This window comes from Aythya ferina (genome assembly GCF_964211825.1).
Source record: "Aythya ferina genome assembly, chromosome: 10".
Lineage (NCBI taxonomy): Eukaryota > Metazoa > Chordata > Aves > Anseriformes > Anatidae > Aythya > Aythya ferina.
In genome coordinates this window covers 4,267,316-4,290,152 of record NC_140306.1, presented here as the reverse complement: position 1 = coordinate 4,290,152, position 22,837 = coordinate 4,267,316, and the positions used below count along the sequence as shown (strand labels likewise).

The 22,837-nt window shown below is 51.2% G+C and overlaps 1 protein-coding gene and 1 long non-coding RNA gene across 8 annotated transcripts in view; one reads left to right on the top strand and one right to left on the bottom strand.

The window, feature by feature from the left end:
• Nucleotides 1–19,284, bottom strand: part of FOXP1 (forkhead box P1) — a 364,335-nt gene extending 345,051 nt beyond the window's left edge. For 2 of the 7 annotated variants that reach the window (XM_084530722.1, XM_084530721.1), the window contains exon 1: nucleotides 18,979–19,284. The gene's annotated coding sequence lies outside the window, so the exon portion shown is untranslated. Of the gene's footprint in view, nucleotides 1–16,282; nucleotides 16,375–18,978 lie in introns of all 7 variants that reach the window. The other 5 variants (XM_084530713.1, XM_084530712.1, XM_084530716.1 and 2 more) reach the window with 4 other exon arrangements.
• Nucleotides 19,285–19,449: 165 nt separating this feature from the next.
• On the top strand, nucleotides 19,450–20,709 carry LOC311441983. The gene is made up of 2 exons (XR_014696378.1): nucleotides 19,450–19,493; nucleotides 20,527–20,709. It is a non-coding gene; the product is annotated as an uncharacterized lncRNA (long non-coding RNA).
• The last annotated feature ends 2,128 nt before the right edge of the window (nucleotides 20,710–22,837 follow it).

Below are 22,837 nucleotides of genomic sequence, written 5' to 3'. Positions count from 1 at the left end.
CACTGCACCAGCAGAGCCCTCACTTCGAGGCCGATGCTGGTTTAAGAAACTGGCTCTTTTTATTATCAAAACAGTCCACAAAAGATAACCTCAGCACTTCACAAGCATTACTTCAATATCCAGCAGCCTCTCAGCACTGCAACTTATTCCTGTTCCCACTTCATAGACGGGAGCACAGAGACATGAAAGAAAAGGTGTAACACTGGTTATGGAACAAGTCCCAAACTTCTCACTTCCAGCCATTTCCAGGCTTTACGGTGCTGTCCTTTGTCCAAAAATCTATTTGCTAAAATTAATAAAAAAGAAAACGAGGCGATTCCTCCCTTGTCATTCTTCTAAAATAACGCAAGAAACCAACTTCAGTTTGGAACCAAACCCTCACAGCAAACAGGTTTTGAGGAATGCTGCATGGAAACACCTTTGTCAAGTGGGGATGTTAGAAGCCTGAAAAAGTATCAGGGAATAATGATGCCTTTTTGAACAATCACTATCAGTCTGTTCGTCACGTTATTTTTGGAAATGGTATAGCTAATCTGACAGCTCCGATGCGGAGCCTTCAAAAGGCAGAAGCTATTGGCATTTTCAATACACTGCACACAAACATGCACGCACCCCTACACCCACTCCAACTCTGCAGATTTGTTCTGCTCCTGTCTGCGGGCTCTCCCGAGTGCACGCCACAACAGATTGTTTCCTTCTCTCACTCTGCTCTTCTCCTGTGAGGGGCATCGAGCACCAAACAAAGGATTGGAAGAGACTTGCACTAACGCCCTGCACGGCAGAAGGGATCCTCTGTGACTAAACGGGCACAGTCAAGCCTTTCAATTAAACTATTAACCCCAAAAGCAGGGGAAAGTTATTGCCAAAGACAGCATTTATTTTTTAAAAAATGGCAAGTCCCATTAGAAACACCTAATATAACCCTTATTAACTTATTAACTTGGTCCTGAGCACATCGGGTCCGTAAGTGTCTGCTAACATAGCATTCTGTTTGCCTAATTAAGTTTTCAGTAGGGTAAGCTGCAGCTCCTGCACCAATACAAGGAACTGGAAAATCACAGATAAACCAACGCCTGGCTTGATTTACCTTGATTGTACCAGAATTTGCTACAGGCTCTGCCACAACTGCTAAGTCACCTTCCATCGAAAAGGACAACTGCTGGACAAATCACCATCGCTGTTCTGAGCCTGTTCTCGTTTCCACGCCACAATTTGGGCAAGGTGGCTGCAGGTGGCACTGAAGGTCTGGTTTGGGCACAGCGTGGAGAGGATGAGGAGCAACCTGCAGGGCTCCTCCTGGAGCCAGGGGAGGCGAGGAGCCGGTGCCTGGGCTCTGTGGGCTCCGCAGCTCCAGCCGGGGAGCGCAGGAAAATCACTGCCAGCCAAAAAAATTCCTCCTAAGAGGCTTAGGAGAAATCTCAGGGAATCAACGCAGATCTCCATGACAAATAATTAGCAAAATAAAGATAAAATACTCAAACATCTCAGCTTTCCGCTACATTCCAGAGCGGCTTATTTCCTCCTCTAATTTTATTCTGACTGCATTCGAAACTCACTTGCAACTTCCAAAAAAAGACGATGGGGGGGGGGAGGTGGAAAGCAGCTCCAGAGCACATTGCCCCAAAAGGCAGAGTTTTGCTGCAGTGCTGGGATCCCGCGCCCCCAGCCCCCCGAGCTGTCCCGGTGGGATGGGGGGAGTGCTCACGGAGCTGCCCCCGAGCTTTTTAAGCAGCATTACGGCATTAATATAATTTACAAAATGGTTCAAATCTGAATGTTTTCCCTTCGTGAAAAATAACACACTTAATGCTTTTCATCTGGCACATAAAATTTACAATACCTCCAGGAACATTTTCTTTGGTTAAATCAACACGATTGGTCCTTTTTTAGCCTCTCAGCGTATTACAGTCCCGGCTTTTTATGGTTGGGTTTTGTTTTTTTTTTTTGGTTGTTGTTTTCACCCATCGTCGTAAACTTTTCAGAACCAGAAACGATCATCAATAAAAAGCATTCCCATGTCAAAACAATTTTAACTACTACTTTTAAAAGTAAAGAAAGAAGAAGGGGGGGGGGGTCAGACCCAGCTTTTACAGTGACCGTCTCCGTGCAGTTGGAGGTCCCTGTGTGTAGGGCCCAAGGAGAGGCAGGGCTGGAGCATGGAGGTGCTTTCCCCAAAATTGTTTCCCTGCTGCAAATGCTGGTGCTGGGCGCTGAGGATGAGGCAGGTCAGGACTCCTCGGAGGCAGCCGCGTGCCGCATCTGCGCTTGGTGAAGGCGAGAGGGGAGCGTGGCAAGGCAGCGAGGCCACGGGAGAGGCAGCCGGGGCCCAAAGCTCGGCGGCTTCCCCGGCGGGGATAAAAATAGCGGATGGAGAGGCGCTGAGTGCCGGGGCACGGGCGAGTTCACGGCGAGGAAGCGAGCGGCGGCGGCAGCCCGCGCCTGACGCTGCGCTCGCAGCTCCTCATTAGCCGGGCGGCGATCCAAGTTCATCTGGGCCCCAGAGAAAGGCAGTGCTTGTGTTTAGACCGCACAATACTGACATAACATTAACAGATTTACATATGCAAAACTGTGAAGCAACAGGCATTCCCCCTCAATTGACCCACAGCTTGTAGTGGCTGCCGAGTTATTCCCTGCTTAGGCTCTGTAACCAAGTGGGCGTCATGCGACTACCATCTGGGTACCACTTATTTAAAGCTGGCAGTCTCTCTGTAATAGGCAAGCTGGCAATAAGCAGGAAGGGAATAAATTGCATCATTTAGTTAACATCCACTTGCTTTGCGGCTGTTAAAAACCCATGACTGAATAATAATTTGGTTATTTCTTTTGCCAGACAATGCTGTCAGCCAAATCGCGCGACGCACGCTGCAAAACGTCAGCTTGCAAAATTTCCACTTTAAAAATAAATTAAAGAAATTCGGAGGATAACGCGAGCTAAGAAGTTCTCCTAATGCTAGCGATTCTAATGCCATCGGGCTCTAAAAATAAACTTGCGCTGCTGTAGTCACCAGATTCTGCTTTTCCCCAAAATCTCACTCTTTGTTTTCGTCACTACACTTGCCAAACATCACCGGCCTGGCCACGGCGAGCAGAGGAGCTGGGCTGCGCCTGCAGCAACGCTCCTTAGGGCCAATGGGTTTGGATGTCTTGCTGCCCGCTGCCCTTCTCCTCCTTTGCCTTAATTTGTAGATTTTTATCATTTCCTTCTGCCCAACACAAGTGCTTTCACACAAATCAGTATCAAAGCAAGTGGCTCAAATCCTAAACTGAGCAAAAATACACCTAGAACATACCCTGTGTTTAAAGAAAGTTGTTTTTGCAGAAAATTGTTACTAATAGTAATCAATTTTTTTTTTGCCCCAATTTGCTAGGATCACAGACAGCCTGGCCCATGCCTATCTCCACGTTTCTCTCTCTTCAGGACCTAAAGGCAAAGCAAAACCCACGCCAAGCACACTCTCGCATCCTGGAGACAACAAGGGGTGCCCTACACAGCGGGACAAGGCAGCAGCAGCCCCTCCAGCCTGACTGATGGGGAGGGAAGCCAAAAGCCAGCTGTGGGTGAGAGGCTTTCACCAAACCAGCCTCATTCCCCCTTACCACGATTTGGGGCAGGACTCTGAAGTGCAGAAATAACAGAAGGCAAGGGGCGGTGAGTGGAAAGCTGAGTTCATTATTAAGGTGCACCCAGCAGCACCAGGACTGCACGGCTCAGCATCCGCACCATGCACGGCACCTGGAGACCACAAAAGCCCAAAAAAAGGGGGAAATCACTATTTTCCTGGCCCTGCACAGCTCTGGCCGCTGCAGGCGCGATGCTTGGGCAGGGAAATAGGGGACACGTGGCCACCCACGGCTGCTGCAACGCAGGGCTGCCACCCCAAAACCAATGGCAGCAGCTGGCGGGCTGGTTACAAAACAGTAATGAAAGTACGATGGAGGAAGAAAAAGGTTTTAGATGGCAGGATCACACAGCCAGCCGACAGGGCAGCGGGTAGCTGAAGAAGGGAGGAAAACAAAAAAAAAGGAACAGAAACAGAGGGCAGACAGGAAAATCTGTCACAGGAAATGCAATGCCCGAGGCTGCTTTAAGATGCCAAAGCAAGAGCCTCCAAGAAAGTAAAGCTACAGAGCCCCCAAACCGTCCTGGTAAAGCCCTGGGCGGGCTGAGGTTTGCCCAGCCGCACTCGTGCTCGCGGTGCCCAGCCACAAACACCTCTGGAGGGGAGACCGAAGGCACCCAGCAGCTTTGGCAAGTTGTCCTGTGGGAAATGTGCATCCCCCAAAGCGCTTGTGCATGTGGGAGAGTGTCTGAGGAGCTCCCCAGCACTGAGCCTTGGTGCTTTTAATTGCAGCTGCCCTACCCGAGATGATCAGCCCGGTCACGCTGTCACCCGCGCGGCACGTTCCCGCACGGCCCATCTCCCTAATTAGTCCTGAGCTGTTTTTTTTCCAGGAGATCTACAAAATATCAGCATAAATCTCCAAACACTTAGCAGTCAACAAACTCAGCACAACAGACGTAAGCTTGGCCCCGACAAATAAAAAGACTACGGGAAATGTATTTATTTGTTGCAAACGTCCTCTCCTATAACCGTCAAACAGATTACAGCCGCAGCTCTCCTCGCGCTGCACCCTGGGATCCAGACATTTAACTAGCACACACCGCAGCCCTGGATTAATCAGAAATGGAGTATATTTTTAAGAGCATTAATTATGTATCAGATGCTTCCAGGATTCCAATGGAGGTAATTTAAAAAAAAAAATCCCAGCACACGGTTTTAGGGATCTGCGGGGTTTTGAGGTTGCTTCTCATTTCAGCTCGCTGCCACACTGCCCTGGCACCACGAGGCCATCACCCACCGCCCGGATTTGGTTTTCACCTCCTTGCAGACCAGCAGGAGCTCCCTGTGCTGTTAGCGTGGGACGTCCTGGCTTCTGCTGTAAGTGTACCCCATTCCCACCCAGATTTGGCAGGTTCAGACAACACGCGCACGCAAGATTTCTGCTTTTGCCTTCTACCAAGGCACATTTTTGCCACTCCGAAGCACCTGGCTCCCCCTGCCCACGCTCGCTCACGTTGCACTGAGCCCCCACGAGGACAGCCAGGATGCTCGGGGTCTCCAGACCCCGCTGAGCACACCACGAAGCATCCCCAAGGCAATGCCCGCACGCAGCAGCGTGCACGGGGCCAGCACTGCTCAGCACAGCCCCAAACCACCCAGCAGAAAGCCTCGGGGCCAGCAGCTCCGCAGCGCTTTGCAGCAGGAGCTGCCATCCCAGCCACGCGGTCGGAGCTCCTGCTGCTGGCTTGCTCTGAGAACAGAGCGAAGCCGAGCTCACCCCTGTGCTGCCACACTCGAGGAAAAAGGCTTTTTATTGCACCTACCTTAACGGGAACATGGCGTATCCAGATGTGGGGAATAAAGGCACATCTACAATATTTTCCTGCTAGTTACTGGGAAATTTACAGCTTTTACAGCCCGACGCAGCTGCTAACAACCAGAGGCCACCTCACCAACTAAAATCAGAGCTCTCCTGGCTCTGGCACCGGAGCAGCAGGTGCTGGCTGGGGCACGAGCAGAGCACCACAGGCTCCAGGTCTTGGATGAGAAGTTTGCTTTTCTCTCCATCTTTGCACATCGCATCATTCTTGGATCATTGGATCAAGCCAGAGGTCTTCTCGCAGAGCTTCAGCTCTGCTTCTGTCTGCGACACTTAATTCGCAGTGACGCGGAGGGGCACGTTTCCAGACACTCACTGTGCTTGCTGGCCTGGGCTCTCCCTCCACCAACCCCTCCTAAAAGGGAGCAGGAAAAAGACAGGGGCACTGCAAGCACCTAAGGTGCCAATCAGGTATGGATTTGACACCTAAGAACGAAAAGAAATGACCCTAAAGCACGACGAGCGCTACTGAGGGGTGCGTGTGGCTGTGTGAGATCCTGGGCTGAGCAGCACCGCGAGGAGACGGTGCTGGTGCCTGACCCGAGTCAGGCACAAACCAAGGAGGACAAAAAGCTGGGTAAGAAGGTTTATTTGCCCAGCCAGGCCATGCCCCCTGTCCACACAGCCCCCAAAGCCACTGAGGTGCGGGAGGAACGTGCCCACAGCGCCTGGCAGGGATGGGGTCGGTGCCAGCCCATGGCACGACTTCACCCCTGAGCTCGCCGCGACGCGTGCAGGCAGCAGCCCCACGCCAGGTTATCACCAGGTGATAACGCCCGCACACGGTACCTGCTTGGCACGGCTCGAGCACAGCTCCCCCAGGGCTCCTCCAGTTTCTCTTCCTGCTAACGTGCACCTGTGCCAAGCCAGGGAGCCCTGAAAGCACGAAGCGTGTTGGAAGCCTTGCTCGGCCCCCCCAGCACACCCCCATGGTTAACGACCAGCCACACCAGGCACCAAACACCTGCTGCTTTCAGCCAGGGCTGTGGCACGACGCTGGAGCCGTGCTCATGATCTGCCTTCCAAGCACGGAGGAGCAAATGCTGCATTGCTGTGCCCTGGAAGCACGGGCTGCGTGACCACAGGCTGCAGGTCGGACCCTCCCTCGGAGTAAACCCGTGATATCGTCGAGCTCCGGCCACGTATTCCCTTATCAGCTCCCGGTCTTTAACTCACAAGTTAGCTAACAGGCTGGAGAAGCTTTTAGTTCAGTTTTATGTGCAGCTGTATTTGCTTATCGCACAGATAAGTTACTAAAAAAGAGCAGAGAGCAGCAGCTAACAACCTGGCTACCTGTCGGTGCCCCTACCCAAATTTCCAGCCTCTGGAGCAGCTCACTGCCTGCTGCCAGGGGCAGAGGGACGCGTGGTGCTGCTTTGTGCAGTCCATGGGCACCACCGACCTCCAGAGCACAACGAGGATGCTCAAGCAGCAGAACACACTTTGCCCAGCTTGTTTTCTGCTGGTCGAGCTGAGCTGCCTGCATGGTCTCACCCCCTGCAGCCAGCCACGGCACAAGGGACCAGCAGACGGGTCTGCTCCTAACTCCACCAGGCTGCAAGGTGAGCCGAGCCCTCCTTCCACACAGCCCCACGCACGCTGCCAAATAACCTGAGAAAGCAGCAGCATCCTCCCTCCAAAAATGAACAAAGACAGAGGCTGCCCAAGGAAACAACGCTTGTTTAATACACGCCATGAAGGTGTGAGCACGCCTGAGTCACGGCACACGTGTGGACCTCCTCAATGCACTCACAGAGCAATGTGTCCTCCTCCTCCTCCTCAACCTGCTGAGAGCATCCAGCAGGCAGAGGTTGACACGCAGAGGTGATTCAACACCGATGAACAGAAACATGAAGACGTGCTGCTCTTAAAACGGGGGCTGCATCTGACGTGGGATTTATTTACCCAGGAAAGTTTTCTGCTCTGCGTGCCCTTCTCCTACAGCGTTAAGCAGAATCCCCATCCTACCTGGACTCACACAAGTAGTCATTGCTTCCAGCATAAGCAAATGTATTCATTTTTTGCTTGGACCTACAAAAAGTACTAGTTGAAAACCTGCAAATTATTATTTTTTTTAACTGACAGGGCATTAAGAGTAATATCTGCCACCCCCTCCTTATGCTTATAGAATAAAGTTGGAAAAAAAAAATAGATGTAAGAAAAAAAAGAGTATTTCTTCCCACCAGAAAGTAAATATTTGTGCATAGCGAGAAGAAAGTATTTCCATAAAGCTTTCAACAAAGGATGACTGCAGGCCAAATTTTACCCTCAGCACAGGCACATAACTCTAGCTGAAGTTACTCAGAGCTGCCCACGTTTACGCGGAGGCCAAACCAAGCACCGCGCGTTCACGCACAGGAGGCTGCGCGCTCCGGAGCCACGGCCAGGCTTCCAGCTCTTTCTCAAAACTCGGGCGAGATTCGCTTCAAATCAGTGCAGAACTTCTGAAATGAGTCAAACCTGCAGGATTTTCTGCAATACCCGCTGCAAAAGAGGATGTGAGAGCTGGCAAGTCAGCTGTGTTTACTCACTGTGCCATCTAATTCGGGAAGCCGGAGCTGAGCCCCTGCACTGAGCATGATGCCCGAGGGTGGTGGGAAGATCGTGGCCGGCTGGGCAAAACCAGCAGCTCCTGAGCTCCTGCCCGAGGTCCTGCAGCTCCTGAGCACCTCGGGCGATGCTCCACCAGCCCGGCCTCCGGCCAAGGCAGGAGCCTTCGCAGGCTGAGACTCCCGGGAGGAGAAGCGATGCTCTACGTACCACGCGCTGCTTCAGCTAATGACACAGATTTACACTGGGTGTTAGCCTGCTTCGCTAAAAAAAGCCAAGCAGACTTTTTTTTTTTTTTTCCTGGTGCAAACTGTCCTTTATAGAGACTATTAATATCCTCCTTACTTCAGCTTAAGCTACACTTCTCTTCCTTGTTCGCCACTAACTTAACAGATAACTTGCAAGACGAGATCTAATTTATCCCCTTCTTTTGTCCTCGTTCCTCTCCTCCTGCCACTGTCTTGACAGGCACCTTGCTTTCTATTGGGAACCACTGCATGGAGCTTAGATTTGCTAAAATATTAACATTTTTCAGCAGAAAATTTAAGGCGATGCCTAGTTTATACCGAACAGATCCCCTGTGATTCTGGCCCCAAGTAATTAGCTGTGTATCGCCCGAGCTAATAACTTAAATAAAGCACCCTGCCATAAACAGCCCTCTCCAAAAGCTGCAAGGACAGCCCTCGCTACCAAAGCCTGGTCAAGACAGACAGCACTGGAGGGCCGCCACCAGGACATTATGCTGAAACAAATGCATTTTTATTTTTCTCTTTAAATTACAAAAGATTATCATTTCACTCAGCAATGCCCCTTATTAAATTGGAACTCTCCACATCAGAATTAAATATGTCCCATCTACTCAAAATGAAGTGTATTATTTATCACTAATATTTAATGACAAAAACCTGATAACTTTCTCCGATTATCCCACTGATTTCCTCCAGTCATGCATCATTGGCTCTGCTGGTCATTAGCATTATCACAGTGCATAAACTCTGGCTTATGCAGCAAGTTTGATAACAGAGCCAGAAGCCTATAGCTACTATTTTCCAGTTTGTTCAGATTTACTGGTTTACCTCTCTACGAGCGTGTCTCTACCTAATGGCATTTATTACAATCCCTAAAAATCCTAGTTAATAAATGTCCATTTCCATACGACGTGCCTCTGCACGATAACAACTCCAAGGCAAATACAAAGCCCTTGCTGGGAAGTCAGTCCTCTGCTTCACCCAGCCAAGGACCCTTTTCTGGAAAGAGCACATCCCAGCCAATCTGAAAAATAAATAGGAAATATCCAGCCTTCTCCGCTTGCTTATCACCCAGAATATGCTGCATAGGCTTAAAATAATTTAGCTTAATTCACAGGTAATGTTGCATTTCAGCTCCTGTGAAACACTGCTTTCGAGGGCTGTACACGTTGTTTTTATAGCAGCGAAGAAAAAAACAGCACAGCAGAAGAGAACACCGCACACCGCCAGCTGAAATACACCAGGATGAGTTTCTCTCTCCCCTTCTCAGTTAAATCCTGCAAGTGCAAAGATGGATTAGAGAGGTTTCTGAATAGGTTTCATTCTTTACGCTGCTGGCCTTCAGAAAACTGGAATGGGTTAGCCAGGGAGGAACTTTAAAATACTTGGACAAACTGTAATTATATCGCATAGTTTTGACATTCCGCCTTCAAAGCCTTTGAAGTATCAAGTAATTTATCACTGAGAAATACATTTTCACTTTTCTAAACATACAATTCGGGAGCTTTGAAAACCAAGTAAGACATTATCTGAACAAAGATGCATGGCATAGCATTTAAAACTAACAAAACCATTTTACTGTGAGCTATTTCAGAGACTCCCTCTCGTTTTAATTCAACCAGAGCAGGATCAGGCCCCTGCCATAACTCTCTGATCAGAAAAAAATCACCGAAGTTGTTAACGTGTTATTACTATTGCGAAACTTAATGAGAATAAAATCTCTCCTCTGAATCTGCTAAGTTGGATACAGCCTGTGATGTGCTGTACAAACATCCAGATTATTGTATGTGCATCCTTATTATACGGTACGTGCGTGAATATTCATAGATTTTATTCTCTGAGCCAAATCGATATATATATATACACACGTATTTTAAACTCGGTCCACCCAAGGAAGCTCCTGAGATTTCAACAGATACGTTTGTGGTTAGGCCGCATAACTGAAGCGAAATCTGGCTGGCTTATGAGAGACGCATGGAAATACACCTATTTAAGAAATTCACCCGAGGGGGAGGAATAATTTACAGTACACTGATCAACAGGGTTTGCAAGGTATTGTCTGAAGGGGCCCTATTTGAGAAGTAGAGCAGTTATGAAAGCAGAAGGTATCAATACTAATGCAATTGTTGCCCCTGTGTTATGCTATTTGCCAGGCAGAATTCCTATCGCTCACAGAAATATCAGTTTGGGTTAAGTTTCAGTATCGCTAACTGCAGTATTAGAAAGAGGGGCCATTAGACGAGAAAGGGCAGCAATCTGACAAGGTTAATGCCAAATTCTGCATTCTCCGTCAAGGCAAAAAAAATTTAAAAAAAAAATGGATCGAGTCCTAGAAGAAAGGCAGCAAGCCCAGGAGCACAGGATGCAGGCACGCTAACACAGATGCTTCCCCGACTCCCGCACCTCTCACGGTCAGAGGGCTGGAATTGGAGCCTTCACAAACCAAATTGTGAAAAATATTGTCATTGTTCTCCCGCGCCCCGCCGCTCCTCCCTCTGCACGTGCACCCTCTCCAAAACGCACTTTTGACCTTACTGAGTAACACCCAACATCAAGAGCCTTGGGGGCCGCATCCTGCCCCGTGCCTGGCCGCTCCCAGCCAAATCCGGCTTCGATGTCCTCAAAACCTGCCCCAGACCAGGAGTGGCTCCGGGATGTCCCTGCGCTGCTGTCTGGAGGCAGATTTCGGCAGGCGGAGGGAGGCAGGAGTCGCACCACCCGGCTCAATGGGGTTTTTCTTCCCGGTACGAGGACAGAATGTGGGAACAGGCTGGATGAGCTAAGCAAGCTGCCTGACCAGCTAACGAAAATTTGTCATGAGGTTCATGGGAGATAGAGTTCGTGACTCACTGTCAGCAAGCTTGCCATTACAACATAAAAGCTATCATTAAAAAAAAAAAACAAGCACCCGGATGAACACTTCAAGAAGGTTTTAACTTCTTAATCCCAAATAGACCACTCATGAAATGAGGTTTGCAACGGACCCAGCTGACAAAAGTCATACCAGACAACCTTGTAATTGAAAGGCCATTAGAACAGCACATTTTACTTGCAAGGAAACCAATCTCTGCTGCCCCGGCGTTCCCAGAACTTCCCTGGGAAGACCTCTCCCGCCTGTGCTCAGCCCCGAGCTCTCTGCTGGCAGCGAGAGAAACGCAAACCTCGCGTTCGCTGTGTGGCGCTGGGAAGATGCTTCTTAAAACTGACACTGGTTCCTACAGAAATATCAGTTAATTACTTAATCCTTCTTAATGGAATGATTAACATCCTTTCAGCAAACAAGGCGGCGATGATTTAACGTTATACTGCATGTTTCATTACAGAACCGGTAAAATTAATACTGCTCCCCTCTCCTCTGCTGCAACCACTCATTTCTTTATAATCAGTTACATTTTTCACTTCTGCAGAGCAGCCTCTGCACCCGGCAGCCGGGCCAAGAAAAAGACTCCAACATACAAAAATCTGCATCGTTGTTATTCTGTTGTGAAGCCAAGGACCGACTTCCAGACGGGAACCAACTTTCCGTCAGCAGCAAAGGTGGCCGCGCAGCCCGGCTCGGCGCCGCCGAAATGGGGGCGAGCAGCAGCATGGAGCACCCAGCACCCATCCCATGGGCACCTCTGCCGGGCAGGGGGAAACACTTTGAAGGGCACGGGGAGGGATGCTCCAAGGCAGGCAGCTCCTGAGACCCCGAGAAGCCTCCAGAGGCTTTGTGGAAGGAACACAAGTATGTGCAGGGTGCCAGCGTTCACTGTCATCAAACGCACGCTTCCCTCTTAATTCTGCGGGCAAGGGCTTTGCAGGAAGGGGGATTCTGAATCGATTTTTGTGATCAGATGCTGAGCCGCTGCTCTGAACACGCATCCAATCCCCCTCACCGTTTTATCTTCCTTTATCACCATCTTTTTAATAGAGACATGACATTCTGCTCACTGCTGGGCTCTCTCTATTTATCTCTCTCTTAACAACACTTTGGCATCGCCGGCTCCGCTATCTAAATCAGCAATAGTGCATGTCCGGTCACAGAAAACTGGAGAGGGTTTCCCGAGATGCCTTGGGAAGTCTGACTACTCCAGTTTACTGATGTGTTAATGCGCCTCATCTACTAATTAACGAACAACCAGATCAGGCTAGGAGCTGGGGGAGGGACACCAAGACGAAGGCTGCGCGGAGCCCAAGGAAAGACACTTGACCCTAATTGTTAGCAACAACGTGACAGGACCGATCGGGAAGTGTGGCTACAGCTCAGATCCAACCTGAAAGGAAATGTCTGGCGAAGAGGGGAAAACTAACGATGCTGTTACAGGCGCCACAGGCCCACCTCCCGTCAGGCTCTGTGCTCCCAGTGCCCAGCCCAGACACCGCATTCCCATCACGGCCTTCTCTCCAGATCCTGGTCCTCCTCCTGACCCCCTGTAGCTCTAGGGACCCCCAGCCAAGTGTGGGTTTCATTTGTTACCCAACACATGGGAGAGGGCCGAGGTGCAACACGCCCGGCGCTCCGTGAGGGCCTGTGCCTTCAGGAGCACCACGTCTGAATTAGCAGCAGCTCCGAACTAACTTATTGAGGAAGCAGGCACTTCTAATAAAAACACAGCAGTGACAAGTACCACACACAGAGACCGCTTAGCGGTAAACAACACAGTGCAGGATCATCCCAGTAACACGGCCCAGTACTCGCGTCGCTTGCCGAGACCACTGCAACCAAGAGGCAAACTGGGAGGGAAAAGGCCCCCAGTTAGTTTCCAAACGGCACTCCCAGAAACACCAGAACGTATCAGATGTACGTATTTTATGGTATGGGCTCCATCTCGGTAGATCTGTCAAGATATTTACAGGGCTTGACAGTATTCCTGTCTTTAATTAAATTTTCACACACATACTTTAATGTAATTTAAATAGATTATTAGTTGTCAGAATATAGTATAAATTTTGTTTACGATTTAGTTACTTTAAGTACTTACATTGAGGAAACTCATTTAACCCCCTGACTGAGTAGCATTAAGTGTTGAGATGAGACTTCTAAAGAGCTTCCACTGCCCTTTGCACTCTCGCAATAATCTTAAATTACTACAACTTAATTGCAATTTCAAGGCACTAAAATGGGGATGTCTTAAAAACAGCAAAGGGAGGGTCACTGAGAGGAGAAAAATTATTTAGTCCTCCTCAGGTACCAGATGCTTCTCAGAGAGAAGAGTTGATTGTGCCTCCTCTTCTCTCATTTTCCACGGAGCCCTATCCTCATTTCCAGAATGGCACCAAACAAAAAGTTATCAAGATTATTCTGGATACTTGCCACATACAAACAGCCATTACACATAAGCCTGTTCGCTTGCATGCATGGAAGAGATCGGTGCCAGGAGAATAGAAAGACAAAACCCTAGAGCATATTTGCAAAGAAGGCTGCACACGAACGGAGCCAGCGGTTTCTCTGACTTGGTAGGTCCAACGCTGGAGCAAGAAAAAAGAGCACACGTTAAATAAAACACTGCAGACACCCCAATCAACAAATATCCGAGCTCCTAAAAATAGACCGGCTTGCATTCCCTCTTCAGCCCCAAACAGGTATTTTTTTTTAATTAAAAGGCTACAGAGCTCCCACAATTAAGTTTTCCCTCTAACGACTGCAGGATTTATTCCAGCCTACTTTTTTCCCTGTGCATACCCTGGCATCACCTCGCTGCGGTTCCCAGCGCAGCGATAGCTGCGGGAATCCGGCGGCACGGTACTGTGAGAGCAGCCGGCTGCGAGCAGCGTTTTTGTCAGCGAGCACTCCCAGCACACACACGAGATCTTGGTCGGCTCTGACTGCAAGAAGGCATTTCGTAAGGCTTTGGCCAACAGAGAAGCAATCCGAATCGCGACTTAAAGCGCAGCCAAGCACTTTAGGCGTGCCTTCGGTGGCAAGAAGTCAGGGCCCCGAGTCCCTCCGTACCTCGCTAAGCATGTGAGCAAAGTTTTGTTGCCAGGACCTCTCGGAGCAGCCGCAGACAGGCTGCTGATCTCTAGCGCACCACGGTTATCAGCTCCCCTCGGCAAGCGCCGCCGGGCTCCGACTGCCACCGTGAAAACACGAGGGGGGCCGGGAGGGGAGCGAAGTCGCAGTTGTGTGAGTCAGGGACACAGACCCGAGGGCAGCAGCGGCAGCAGCGCCGTTTGATGTCAGCCTGCTCCGGATCAGGCCCCACGCAGCCGAGCTGCCTACCCTGACCTCGCCCTCGGGGCCACGGGGCCCGTGCCATGCCTGGCAGCCAGCACAGCGCCCAGGCAGGACTCCAACGTCCCCTAAAACACCGTGAGCCAACAGCGAGCCCGAGCTGCGTGGCTCCTGAGGGCCTGATCCCGATCCCACCCCCGGGGAGCTGAGGCTCCCTCTCCCCTGGCTCCCCTCGGGCACACGTTGTGGCCACAGAAGGCCCGATGGAGCACGGCCTGCCTGCCCGCAGCCACCCTGCTACCTGCCTCCACTGCGGGAAGAGGTTTCAGCTCGGTGCCTCGAAGTTGCAATTAAATTGCAGTAATTTAAGATTATCACGAGAGCAAAGGGCAGCAGCGGCTCTTCGGCAGACTCCTCTCGCCACTTAATGCTGCTCAGTCTTGGGGGTTAAATGAGCTTCTTTAGTGTAAGTACCTTAAAGCAAGCGAATCGTAAACAAAATTTATACTATTTTCTGACAGCATATAATCTATTTAAATTTATTAAAGCTTCTCTGAGAAAATTTAAGATGACAGAAGTATCATTATGTCCTATAAATAACTGGACAGCCTTGCAAAAATAACTGTATTTTACATACAAATCCTACATATGTGTGTGCATGTGGTATTTCATTTGATACACAAATACATGCTCAAAAGACACTTCACAAAATGAATTACATTATCAGCTTCAATCTCTCTCTATAAATGACCACAAGCAGTAAGCATACGACATGCTAAGCTGCGCTCCATAAATCCACATTTTTACTACCCCCCTTTTTCCTAATTTTTACAATACCACGAAACAAGGATAATTCCAGAGCTAAACTGTTTAGGCTGCATCATACCACGGATGATAATGCAAATTGAAGCTCTTAAAAAAAAAGGTGATCCCCTCCAGCAGGAAAGCATATTGCAGCGTATGCTGTGCAGTAACGCCCGGTGCACAATTCTCTGCTCAACTTTCCTGCTCCTTCCCTCACCAGCACAGAAACCGGCTGCCTTGCTATCACCGGTGGAACCGATTTAAGCAGAAAATGTTTATAGTTGTTAAAAAACATTACACATTACCCAAAACGGCTTAATAGCATACATGTGCATGTTTAACACACGTACTTTTTATTGTCTAATTAAAGTATGTGCCATAAAAAAACTACAGGCTTTATGCTAAGTTATGCAGGATGGTTATGAAACCTTACCTTATAAAAAGTATAAAGTACTTATTGTGTGATCTGCACTGTTAATTAAAGAAATACTTATGTGAAAACGTTTTGCATTTCTTAATTCTTCAGTAGATGTGCACTTGGTCTGCCTCCTGGTTAACACACATTCAGGTAACAGCCTTTTCCTCAGATTTTTTAATAGATGTTCCTATTGTTTTTGAATGCTTTAAAGAAATTAAATGGGTGGCTTATTTGTAGAGTTTACAGTGAGGTGTACAAATGCAAACATCAAAGTGTAAAGCAACAAAAATATCACTAACTCGCACTGGTTAAGGTTGGTTAAGACTTAAACCCAAAATATTTATTGAAGTAAAAATCAATTATCACTTAATACCCCTCGCTACAATTTTCTCTCAAAACTACACAGTAATTGAGTCTCTCCAACACAGTCACGAAGCCAAGTTACACACAGTTTTGCAAAAACCTTGGCATATCAAGAATAAGGTGCCACCCGGGTAATAGGCTTTGAAAGAAAGACACCACAAGTTTTCTGAACTCTAGGAACGCAGACAGACAATGTACAATGCTTAATCACAGCCAAACTCCTCTATTATGCACCAGCACAGCACTTACACACACACAGAACAAAAAAAATAAAATAAATAATCCACGTTTCCTTACAATTCAGAGATCCAGAAATAAGAGCTGAATTCCACTGAACTTTTACGCTGCTTTCAACATTGCACTACTGAGACGCCACCTTCTCCGCAGCTCTAGACAGCGAAAATAAAAATCAAATCCTAAGTCACTCGGGAAGTATATACAATGCACTCCAAAGCACTATCACTCACAAAAAAAAAAAAAAAAAAAAAAAAAGGAAAAAAAAGAAACACCAGCCCAGCCCATGCACAAAACCTAACTTTGCAAGCGAAATCACAAGCACCAGAAAGCCTTGTTTGAAATAGCAGTTATTTTTCTCAAAGTTATCCTTTGGTTTCACAACAAAGATCAGCATTTGTAATGGTCCATTTCTGCATAAGTGAACATATAGCCTTGCTGCCTGATCGAATAGTCCAGAGCTTTCAGTGAGGCAGCTCCTGACAACAGCCCAGCAGCAGCTTTGTTTGATCTCTCCTGCCTTCCTTAATCTGGGTTGTCAAGGTTCACTTGTTGGAGGCTGTTTACTTTACTTTTTCCAAAAAAAAAAAAAAAAAAAAAAAAAAAAAAAGTGATTTTTTTTTTCTGTCTCTCATACAATGACTAATCCAAAGACTAAGGGGGAAGAATGCTGCCAATGCAAGATGTTAAAGCTACAATACCTTTTTGCAATGAGATTTTAGCCGACACCTTTTGAATGGTAACTAGTGAAGAGCTTCCTCCCCCAGTGCCCTGGTCCATTCAATCTGGTTGTGAGATAGTGCAAATCGAGCGTGTGGGGGGGAAAGATTCGGAGCAGAGAAATTGAAACCAGGAGCCCTGATTCCCCCCTTCTTCCCCCAAATTTACTCGCAAAGATGCAGCGTAGCTCCTTGCCTACGCTCGCTGCTCTGAGAACTCGAATTCCTTCAGGATCTCTCAAACTTAGAAAAAGTAAGAGCTTCTCAGCAGCGGCACAAGCTGCAAAAAATAACAACCCAGCGAGATGCCTGCTTTCCCTCCGCCTAAATTAAAGCAAACCGTGGACTACCAGCGCAAGCAGCAAGTTTCTTTGACGACACGCTTTAAAGTTTGCCTAATTAAGAGCCTGTCATTAGTGACAGCAACATTATGTTAAAGCAGGTAAAACGCAACGTTAGGAAAAACTGCATGGAAAAAGGAAACACGGCTTCGAGAATCGCTTTAATATTTATAACCGCTCAGCCCCCTAGAAATCAGCAGGCTACATTGTGTAGACGACACGCTACGAGCAGCATACAGACATTACTCACTCAAAGAGCAGTTACTAAAAATGAAACCTTAAACTTCGGAGCCCAGAAGTTGGGCTCCAGCTTCCCTAGAGGAGCGGCGGCCGGGCGCGGGCAGGCGGCGGGACCTCGGGCGGTGCGCTAGGGCTGCGCAGCCTGGGGAGGTGGGGGGGGGGGGGGGGACAGAGGGAGATGGGGAGGAAAAAAAAAAGGAAAAAAGAAAAAAAAAAAAAAAAAAAAAGAAGGAGGAATCTCGCTCGGTTGGGTTCACTCAAAGCAAAACCACGCAATTAAAATCATTACAGCGAAGCGGCAGGAGGAGGGCTCGCGAAAATCGATGCGCTCCGCAGCCAGCCCAGCGATGCTCTGCGCGCAGGGGCCGGGGAATTAAGGCACAGTTGCGCGGGGGGGGGGACCCGCTGCGCCCTGCGCAGCCCAGCCCGCTGCCCCACACCGCTTCGGGTTTGTTTTTTTTTTATTTTTTTAATTTTTTTTCGGAGAAAAAAAGAAGCGAGAGGGGGGAGGAGGAGGAGGAGGAGGAGGAGGGAGGCGCGGACACGCCGCTCGGACGCCGCCTGCAGCGCGCACCCTCCCGGTGCCCGGCGGAGGCGGGCTGCAGGTGCGGGAGGCGCTGCGCGGGGCTTCGCGGATGTGGCCCCCCCCCCCCATCCCTCCTCACCCCTTCCCCGGCACCCCCCCGGCTCCTCGGAGCCGTCCCTATGGGGCTCCGCACCGCGGGGGTTGCGCGGAGGGAAGGGGAAAGGGGGGGCAGAGGGATGCGCGGGTGCGCAGCGCCGGGTTGGGGAGGCGCGGGTGTTGGGTTAAACACTCCGGGGGGGGTGGAAAAATGAAGAAAAAAAGGGAAAAAAGGGAAAAAAAATAAATGAGGAGGGGGATGGGCGCAGCGGGACGCGGAGGGGGGGGTGCGCAAAGATGCGCGGCCGCGCAAAGGGCAGCGCGGGGGGGGGCGCAACAGGTGCGCAGGGCAGGGGGCGGCCCCGCCGGCCGCTGGGGGGGGCACGGGGGGGTGCGGGGGGGGGGCGCGGCCCCGCCGCAACTTCTTGCCCCGAGCGCTGAAGTTGGGGCTTGCGCGCCCCTTGCGCGGGGGGAGCCGGCGGAGAGCGCTGAAAATAGGGGGGTGGGGAGGGGGGTACAGGGGAAAGGGGGGGGGTGGATGAAGGGATAAAGGGGAGAGAGGGGTAAAGGGGAGGGGGGGGGGCGCCGCATCCCTCCCCGCGGGGGGGGAAGTTTGCAAAGTGGGCAGGGGGGGGGCTGCGCAGCCGGGGTGGCGGTGGGGGGGGGGGAGAGAAAAATAAAAGGGGGGTGGGGAAAAAGGGGAAAGGGGTCGCGGCGGGCACACGTGGGGGGAGAAGTGCGAGAGGGAAAGTGCCGGGGGATGGGATGGGATGGGATGGGATGGGATGGGATGGGGGGGGTGGCACGGGGAGAGGGGAGGGGGGGGGGCGGACTCACCCGCACGACTCGGCCCTGCCGCTGCCCGGCTCGGCTGGGCTGGGCTGGGCTGGGCTGGGGGCCGCCTGGCTCCGTCCCGTCCCTGTCCCCTCTCCCGTCCCTCCTCTCTCTCTCTCTCCTCTCTCTCTCTCTCTCTCTCTGTTTCTCCGGGCACGCCGAGCCCGGGCGGCGCGGCGGCGTGCTCCGCCGCTCGGTAAATAACAATAGAGCCGCCCCTCGGCTCCGCTCCCAGCTCCCAGCTCCCGGCTCCGCTCGGCGCCGGGCCCCGCACGCTGCCGCTGCCGCCGCCGCCGCCCCCGCCCCGCGCCCGCCCCGCGCAGCCCCGCGCGGCGCAGCCCGGCCGCGGCCCTACAGGGGATGGGGGATGGAGAAAGGGGGGGGGGGGGGGGGGGAGGGGGGGGAGGTGAGCGCGGAGGGGGCCGTTTTGGGGAGGGGGGGGGGTGGCCCGCCCCCGCGGAGGGAGATGTTGTTATTTTTTGCTGTTGTCAGTCCCTGACGTCACATCCACCTGCTGGGTAAACAAGGCTGGGTGCGAGGAGGAGGGGGGGGGGGAAATCGGAATAATGGGGAAAAAAGAGGAAAAAAAAAAAAAAAGGGAGGGATTTAGGGGGGTGCGGGAGCAGAGCCGGGCTCGCTGCGCGCCCCTGCGCGGGTTCTGCGCGGGTTCTGCGCGGGGTTTGCGCCGGTTCAGCGCTGCGCCCCCCCCCCCCGTCCCCAAGGCCCCTCCGCAACTTTTCTGCCCCCCCCCACCCGCATCCAGGCGGCCCCGCACCGCCCGCACCCCCCCCCCCCCCCTGCGCCGGGCGCGCAAGCACTGCGCGGGTGCGCAGCGGGGGCTGGGCGAGACGGGGGTCGTGGGGGGGTGTAGGAGGAGTGGGGGGGGCCCGGAGGGGTCTCCTGGGGGGGTCCCGAGGAGGGGGGGGGCTGTGTGCGGGGAGCTGCCGGTGCCGCCCGGCCGGGAGCAGCTCCGCAAAGTTGAAAATCGCGGGCAGCGCAGGGGGCTGCGGGCCAGGGCTGGGGCCCCCCCACCGGGACGGAGCTTCTTCCCCCACTCCTTTTTTTTTTTAATTCCTTTTTTCCCCCCTTTCTTTCATTTTTTTCCTTTTTTTTTTTCCTTTTTTCCTTTTTTTTAATTTTTTTTTTTAATTTTTTTTTTTTTTTTTGCAACTTTGGGGTTTCCAGCGGGTCCCAAACAAAGCTCCCCAGCCCTTTTAAGGGTTGGCTCCCTGAAAACACCACAAGCACCCGCACCGCGGGGCAGGACCCGACCCCTATTCCCATGCACGGACCCCCCCGACCCCCACAGGACCCCCCAAAAGCCCCCGGAGCGCGCCCCCCCCCCCCCCCCCCCCCCCCCAGCGGGGCTCGGCCGGGCAGGGCCGGGGCCGCGGCGCCACCTTTCGGCAGCAGCGCGGGGAGCCCGGCCGGGAGCACTCACACCTGAAATGCCTTGCGAGGGCAAGGCACTTTAGGCCTCATTCATTGTGTTTTCCGTCATTAAAAGGGGAAAAAAGAGCTGCAAATAAATATTTCATAAATATTTGCCAGGACGCCGGCGAGCCCCGGTTGGAGCAGGGGCTTTAAGCGCTGGGAGCGCCGCGGTGCGGAGGTGTTTCGGCACCTGTCTGCAGCAAGAAGTGAGGAACAGCCTCAGATAACTTTCCTAAAGCACCCCCTTCCTGCTCTTCGGGTTGCTTTGTGTTCATCCTGGAATAAACAGTGGTTGTTGGAAATCCCTCCAGTCTCCTGTTGTCAGCTTCGCCCATCCAACGCGGCACATCAGCCCCGGAAAACCTCAATTAATCCCCTAAGGATACGGGCATGGGGTCGGCTCCCCCTCCACCACTACTGCTGGTGGTGCTGGAGCTGCTCAGGGCCCTATTGCTGTGCCTAGAGAGAGCTGCTCGCTGTTCCCCCACAGCCATCCCCAGAGCAGATTTTGGCAAGGGTGCGCGCAGGCTACGGCTACAGCTTGTTTGCTAAAAAAAAAATGATGAAGGTGATGACGCCTCCGTAATTATAGGTGTTACTTGTTTTAAAGTCGGAATGTTTTCCAAGCTACTGTCACGCCACACCTCCGGTGGCCCCGCAGCCAGGCCTCCCAGTCCTTCCCCTTTTAGTCACTGGTTTACGAGGTTTGCAGAACGCCTCGCCGGGCTGCGCGGCTGCTTTCAGGGCTGCTTGGAGCTCCTGGTGCTCCAGCAGGGCCCGTGGAGGCACTGGGATGTTGTCCTGCCTTCTGCACCAGGCATGGGAAGGCAGGATCTGCACCAGAAGCCCTTCATTGCCCTGGCTGTGGTGGGAATCACGTCCAAGAGGACACCCTATAACCACCCTCTGGCCTCACACCGCTGCTCAGAGCCAAGCAGCAGACAGAAATTGCTGTCCTGCCCCGCAGCAGCTTGTCCTCTGCTCCTCGAGGTGTCCCTCCAAGTATCAGGAGCCACCCCGAGCTAACTTTCCTGTAGTTTCCATTTGCCCTGAGCTGCCAGGCCCTGCCTGTTGCCTTTTCCTGTGGGGGCCGTGAGCGGCTGCTGTATTCGCATTGGGCTATTAATCTGCCTGAATTTGGTAGAGACCCTGAACTGAATATTCATGGGAATTAATGTCATTTAACTCTTATTACTTCCTGAACACGGTTATGTGCGACACGTGGATTGGCAAACAGCAGCAGATGTCCTGTCCTGCTGGAAGTCTCTGACCCACCAGCCCCTTAATGGGAAACGCCAACCCCCGGGCACCTGCGGCACTGGGGGTGCACAGGGAGCCGAGGGAAGGGGCAGGCAGCAAGCAGCACCTGGCAGAGTGGAAAATATGCTTAAAAAGGTACTGCAATACAAGCTCTTCTTCCTCAGGTATTTCATTTACAGTTAGGGACCGCACTTCTTACTCTCTTACAGAAGAGCTTCAGTTTTGCTTCGGTTTTCTCCAGTTCCAGCTCCTAGAATAAAACCTTTCAGGGTCTCCTCCTCCTCCTGGCCTCTTTCGCGACCCAGCACCTTTTGGGAGGTCCTTGGCACCTCCTAGGAAAAGAAATGCCCAAGTCCAACCCTCCTCAGAGGGACCACACGCCGGAGCTCACGCTGCTCCTCTGACAACAAAGCAGCAAGCGGCTCGCTCTTCGAGCAGAGCAGTCCCAGCAGCCGCGCTACCAACCCCTGGCGTAACATAACAAGGACTCTTCCCAAAATATTTGGGCTTGCCCTGTCACAGCGCGCGGCGCTCGAGTTCAGCACTCTGTCAACAGTGCCAGGTGTCTCCTGAACCCCCAGCTCCCGAGCCAAGAGGGAGAGCTCAGAAGCAGGGAATAATCATTATTCACATTGCTAACACAGAGCGGAATGTTGCAGCAGATAACGTAACAAAACCCGCTGCAGCGAGAAGAGCTACAGGTCCTTATTTATCCCAGCTAGACACACAATGAACTCCGTCTCCTGGAAAGAGAAAGTGAGGCTCCCCCTCTTGCAACTGACAGCCACCAAAAAATATATATATATGTGTATATTCTGGTGTGCAGGCCGTGGCCCTCAAGGAGGGCCGACATTCCCTGCAGCCCTTGATAAACCAACTGGCAATTTTGGGGGGTTGAAAAAAAAAAAAAAAAAAAAAAGTTACTCAAAGCCAAACTCAAACATCTAAGAAAAAAAAAAGCTGGTGAAACCAAAATCCAAGAACAATTTCATTTTGAGTCAATCCAAAGATTTCAATTTTGAGTTTTAGGGGAATAAAAAAAAAAAAAAAAAAAAAAAAAAGACACACACCCCCTTGCTTGAAAATAAAATTAAAGGACATTTTGAACACAAAGTAGTTTCAAAATGAAAAATCAAAGTGTTTCATGTCAGAAGTGTCAAAACTAACA